This window comes from Pseudomyrmex gracilis, unplaced genomic scaffold (assembly GCF_002006095.1).
Source record: "Pseudomyrmex gracilis isolate BER0280 unplaced genomic scaffold, ASM200609v1 scaffold_755, whole genome shotgun sequence".
NCBI classification, from domain to species: domain Eukaryota; kingdom Metazoa; phylum Arthropoda; class Insecta; order Hymenoptera; family Formicidae; genus Pseudomyrmex; species Pseudomyrmex gracilis.
Window position 1 is genome coordinate 56,294 of NW_018021339.1, and position 6,730 is coordinate 63,023.

Genomic DNA, 6,730 nt, shown 5'->3' on the forward strand with positions numbered 1-6,730 from the left:
ATTCAAGCAAGCGGGGGATATATTGAGTGAATATATTATTTATGGCCTTACAAACAATGGAGCTAAACAAATTTTGTAAATCTTTTCATTGTAGCAATAAAACATATTTAGAAAAACATATATAATTTGTCCGGATTTTGGCGCTGCACCCTGTATATATATATACGCAGTTTTCCGCACAACATCCTGCGATCGGCTCGGATGACNGTATTATTTCTTAGTTTAATAATAACTGTTCCTATTATAAAATTTAACTACAATAAACTTTAGTTATCATTGAATATATATTTATATATTATGTGATTTTTAATAAATTCAAGTAAAATTCCGAATTAATTTTGTTTCTATAAAGCGTTTTTTTTTTATGTATCACCGTAATATTACTGCGATGCATTTCGGCCGTTATTCTATTACTGTAATGCAGTAATATTACGTGCTATGTGGGATGTTGATACTATTGTTCTTTAAATGTTGTATTTTATTTTCTTTTTAAATTTACAATAACGTCTTTACCATGTTATATTGATGAGACTTTTTTGATTATATTCACGTCTACTTGACGTACTATAATGACGTCAATAAGATGTGACATAATCACGTGATATGTACGTCAAAATCATGTCATTGTTATGTCATAATTGACGTTTTGCAGACTAAAAACTAACGTCATTATCACGTGAGCTTGCTTGCTGAGTGAAAAGAAACATAAAATCTATAACTTTATTTACCTAAGCTTTGGTAAAAAATTAAAATTTATAACCATAAAATAATTAAAATTTATAACTAAAAATCTATAAAATTTATAACCATATAAAAGCTATAAAATCTATTAAAATATATAACAAATGACTTCCATGAAAATAAGATCTTTAAAAAATTTTTATTTTTGATTAGTTTTAACTTTGAAAAGTTTTTTCAACTGTTATCTTTTTTGATCTCTTATAATTCTTGGATTCATTTGCTAATTGCTTCATAGCTTCTTGTATTTTCTTTTTTTTCTCCATTAATTTTTGTCTTTTTTAAAATTTTTTCTTGTTTTATTTTATTCTTTCTTTGTTGTTCTTTTCTTTCATACTGTGCAATAAAGTCGTTTTCTTTCTTTTCTTCTTCTAGTTTCTTCTATTTATGCCATTCTATGTATCTGATGTCATAACAGATGAAGAAGTTCTTTTACGTTTACCAACTGCTTTTTTATTAAATATATTTTCTGGATAAATAAAAACTTTATCAACTATTAATAATTTGCTTTTTTCCTCTGCATTAACATTTAGTGAGGAGTTTTCCTTCTCATTCTTATCTGTGAAATAATTGATATAGTTATGCAATTTATTAAAATATTAATTGAGAGTAAAGAAACGCTATCCAATTTACTCATAAAAAATTTCAAATTACTCATAGAATCATTAGAATAGAATTCAAATCCTGCATATTAGGTTGAATAATAAGTTATAGAGGTTGTGAATGATCTGTTTCAATCACTTGTTTACTAGGATTAAAAACCTGGAATCGTTTTTTAGCCATAATTTGTTTATCATAATCCTTGGACGTCCATTGCATCTTCAATATTTAACTCGTTTAAAGTAAGGCCTTTCGAGCTCAAATTAACAGAAGTATAAGTGTCAAAACTTGTTACAGGCAAGTCTATAATATTAAAATTTGTTATATTAAAATATTTGTTTTCTTTTTAAATAAAAAACTGAAAATATAATACAAACTTAGAATAAGCGAATCTTGACTGATTGAAGTTGATTATAAAACACTTTTCTGCTCTGAATCTGCAACTTGGAGTTGAGAAGAGGCTTGCGCTTCGCTATTTTCACTCTTTTTTATAGTATCTGTAAAGTAATCTTTAACTATTTCTTACTTATGTATTAAAATAAATACAAATAAATTAAATATAAATAAATTTGTATGTAAATATTTATAAATGATTTGCTTATACTTTGCAGATTAGATTCTATAAGTATTAAAGAAGATTTTATAAGAAAAAATTAACAGGCCTAAAATTAAATGAAATATCCGGAAAGAAAGACCTTACAGTCTGTGTGACCCACGGAAGGAGATGATTATAAAATAAGTAACGTACTTCTATTTTTTTGACGTTTTGATCATGTAATTTTTGATCATCTTTAGCTAAACACAAATAAGAAGTTACAAAGATAATTAAAGAAGATGTGAAATGCACAGTAATATAATATAATAAAGGTACGCACCTTATAACTCGAATCAACGTAACGGCTAACGTATGTCAACAAGAGAAGTCATTGAATACAGGGAAGCTGCGAGCAGCGACTCTGCACTATAGCCTCTGTGAGAAATTAATCAGAATACTTTTTTTATTTATTTAACAATGATATTGAATAAATTGAAATCAAGTCGAACAATTGAGTGCAGTCAATAAAAATTTAAATATTAGATATCAATGGTAAAAATTAAAATAGTCATAAGTAAATAGTAAAAATATAAAATATTAGGAATAAAATAAAGGACGAAAAATGTAGAAATATACAAATACTCACAATTAGCTGGAAGGTTAAATAAGCTATAAACCTCTCTTAAGTCGGCACACACCAACCGTCACAGTTATGTAAGAATACGAACATTCTCACGCAACAAACAAAATACAAGTGAGCAAAGTCAAATTATACAAGTCGATAGGCCACCGCAGAAAACAGTTTAGAGACGGAGGAGAGAAAAACATTCAATAAAGACAACCAAGGCAGCTAACTGAGTTTTAAAATCACAGGAGTGTATGCCGGATCCAGAAGATCTGTATCTTTCATTAGATTAATGCCGTTTTTTTGCATTTTAATGTGTAGCATTTGACAATCTCCTATGGTATTATTGTTCCGTGTCGAGGATTTCTATGTCATTTCATAGAAAGTCATGACCCGAGTCACTTCGGTGTCTACTAACAACTGATTGTCGCTCATAATTTTTATAGAAATCTCGTTGATGCTCACTTATTCTTGTGCGTAATTGTCTGCCTGTCTGGCCTACATATGAGGCATCGCAAAATGAACAATTGATTTTATAAATTAAATTGCTGTTTGTATATCGGTCAAGGTTGTCTTTATGTACTTTAATAATATTCTTTAAAGAATTTAAATTTCTATATGAAAGCTTAAAGTTCATTGTCTTCAAAGATCTGGAAATGCTGTTTGTAACTCCAGGTAAATAAGTTAGAGTAAAAAAATTTGTTGGAGTCTCTCCTCCACTCCAGTTCAGTTTAATTGAGTTCATCTCTCTATTCACGAAATTTAGCTTGTATTGAAATAAATAATGCAACCTTCTAGTAAAAACCTTAAAAATCAAGTCAATGGAAAAGTCATTAGCAGATAATATTTGTATTGCTTTAATTATATTTTCTTGATGGAAGGTAGGGTGCGAGAATAAAAGGGCCCTGTCTACAATTCCATAGACAACCCTTATTTTTTGCTTGAAAGAGTGGTGCGAAGAAAAGTTAAGATAACGACCCAAAAAGGTCGGTTTGTGGTACCAGGTAAAGAAAAGGATGTTATTGACCACCGAAATAGAAGAGTCAAAGAAATTAATCGATCTATTTTTTTCCATCTCAATAGTGAATTTCAATCAAGGATGGTACGAATTAAAAATTTGGAAGATAAGATCGACCTTCGAATTGTTCGACCTTCTCTTTCGGTGCTGCTCAGAGGATGTTATCTACATATCTGTAATAGATAGGGGAACATTTAGTTTCTGGAGACATGATTCCTTGAGATCTTGTAAAACAAGGTCAGCAATTATTGGTGACAGAAGTGATCGAGGTGCCAAAGGTTTGTTGATAAGTTCTCCCATTGAACGTGAAAAAGATAGAAGACAAAACAAGATCTAACACTCGAATAAAAGGTTCAAGAGGAATCTTTGTATGATCTTTAATGTAATCCCACCTCTTTTTCACCCTTTCTAAGGCCAAATCTAACGGAACGTTCGTGAACAGCTAGATTTTAGTTGTTTTAAGTTAGATTTATTTAAACAGTTAAGAAAGTAGAATTTTTATTGGACATATGATTGTTTGCACTTTTAAAAGAATCTTCTTGGTAAAGAGATTCTGTAAATTCTACTTAAAAAATAATAAGAAAATTTTAGAAGGCAATAATAAGATTATAATAAAAAGAAAACAAATTTTAAGTAATTAACTATTTAGTACATTTGCATTTTGTGTCAAAGAAGCATCTATTTCTTCAGTAAGAGGAATTTCAATATTTGTAATCGATCATCAATAAAGCCATTATCACTTTGTGATAACTTAAGATTAATGAATTTGCTTTCATTTATGCTATTTTCTGCACAATAACTCTCTTTCTGCACAATAATCAATCCAATCTATAATTTTTGTTCTTCAGATGTCGACAAAATTAATGCAGGACCTTTTTTGGCATTCACAAGATAGATGTTTTGTATTTTAGAATATAATGTGGTTCTTGGTACATGATATTTTTCGGCAGCTTTTTTGTAAGTCATATCTTTACCAATACTTTTTAAGACTTTTTTCACATCTTCTTGTGAATATGATGATTGTTTTTTCTTTTCTCTTTCGGCATCTAGATAAGGTAAACGTACCTATCGTGGAACATGTCCAATTTTGGAACAGTTTTATAAAAAGTAATGTTTAAAAATAAATCTAGTCTACATAAAGAAAGGAAAAACTTGTATTAAATATGGGCAATCTTTAACTTTATAATTATGTAAAATGTATTAGATACTCCCATTAAATATTTATGACAAAAAAAAGTTTTCAAGATGCTCGTCTTTGGACTCATAAAAATTGACTGTTAAGTGTAATCGAAAGCCGATATCCACAATTCGGTTTCTTTAAATACATTTATAAATGTAAATAATTTTAAACTTTTTGTTCTTATCAAATTATAATTATAGCATTGTAGATTTNAATTTTTATTAATTTTTCTACGTTTGATACAGTTATATTTAATAAAATAGATGTTCCATTTTAGGTACAATTATTTTTTGTAATGCCGTAATATGGAACAGAAAAATGCGGGTGTTCCAAGTTCCGGTCGATCTTATGTGTCCATGTCTGTTTAATGGAACACGTACGCATCGATTGCACAAAGAAGTTTTTTGTTGTAATTTGGAAGGTAAAATACAGTTNCTTGCACATTACGATAAACTGAGCATACACTGTATGAATTTTTTGTCATACAAAGAAGTAAGTAAATTTTTATTCCAAAGTTGTTTAAAAAGTAAAACCTAACCTAAAACCATATAACAATTATACAAAATATACATATAAAAATATATAAATATACATTTACCATTTATAAAAAATTAAAAGAAAATTTAAATAAATTTAATTATTAATTTTTGGTACTGCAGGCGTAAAATTTCAGTGTAAAANGGGAAAATTAAAGAAAAACAGAGTAAAAAAAGATTTGCAGAGTGATGAAAAAGTTGCAAGAAATAGTAACAAAAAAGTAAAAACTGATGGAAAAAAAATTAAGAAAACCGAAAAAAGAAAACAGTATTCGCCTGAAGCACTTCAACGTGCTCTGAAAGCAATTAGTGCAGGTATTTCTATTAGAAAAGCTGCTGATAATTTTGGAGTTCCTGCAACGACGCTTTTTAGAAAAAACAAAAATCCGGATAAAATTGATTGTACAATTGGGCCACCTACAGTTTTATCAAAAAATGAAGAACAAGATATTGTCGATTGGCTTACATACAGAGCTGAAAGAGGCTTTCCAATAACTAAAACAGAGTTGTTGGATAGCATACAATCATATATAGTAAGTTTAGGGAAAAAGACTCCATTCACAGAAAACAGACCTGGTCGCCATTGGTGTGAAGGGTTTTTTAGACGCCACCGTAACCTGACAATTAGAACAAGTCAACATCTAACACTTGTGCGGGCTTCAGTTACTGAACAGGACTTAAGAGGATGGTTTAGTGAAGTTAAAAAATATCTGGAAAGCAAAACTCTGCTCAACATTCATTCATCTAGAGTATTCAATTGCGACGAGACAAATATTCAATTGTGCCCAAAATCTGATAAGGTTCTTGTGAAAAAAGGTGCACGGTCCGTATACAAAATAGTCGACGCGAATGAAAAAGAAAGTGTTACATCATTATTTATGTATAATGCGGAAGGAACGCGAGCACCACCATTAGTCATATATCCTTATAAAGAAAGCGTACCAAAGAAAATCCTTGACAATTTTCCAGGTGGCTGGGGCATTGGAATTTCTGAGACAGGGTGGATGACAAAAGAAACTTTCTACGAGTATATTGCTAATGTTTTTTACCAGTGGTTATTGAAAGAAAATATAAAATTTCCAATTATTATTTATTTAGATGGTCATTCTTCACATGTGACCATTCCATTAGTTTCCTTCTGCAGAGAAAAAAAAATTGAATTGATTTCACTTTATCCTAATGCCACACATTTGATTCAACCACTCGATGTAGCACTTTTTCATCCTTTTAAAGATATTTGGAGAAAAACTGTTCCAAAGTGGAAAATACAAAACAATATTATGCGACTAAGAAAAGAACAGTTTCCTGCAGTCTTAAATATAGCATTGGACTCTCTTAAAGAAGAAAGAAAAATTGTACAAAATGNGTTTAGATCATGTGGACTAATGCCGTTTAATCCTGATGCTGTGGAGTATAATATTCTACATAAGAAAAAAAAGAAAACTGACTCAAGAGTAGATGAATTGCAAGACAAGCATTTGATAGAAAATCAATCATC

General features: G+C 29.5%; 1 long non-coding RNA gene across 1 annotated transcript; it reads left to right on the top strand.

The window, feature by feature from the left end:
* Positions 1-5,024: 5,024 nt before the first annotated feature.
* Positions 5,025-5,389, top strand: LOC109861427. The gene is made up of 2 exons (XR_002250964.1): positions 5,025-5,188; positions 5,356-5,389. It is a non-coding gene; the product is annotated as an uncharacterized LOC109861427 (long non-coding RNA).
* Positions 5,390-6,730: the final 1,341 nt, after the last annotated feature.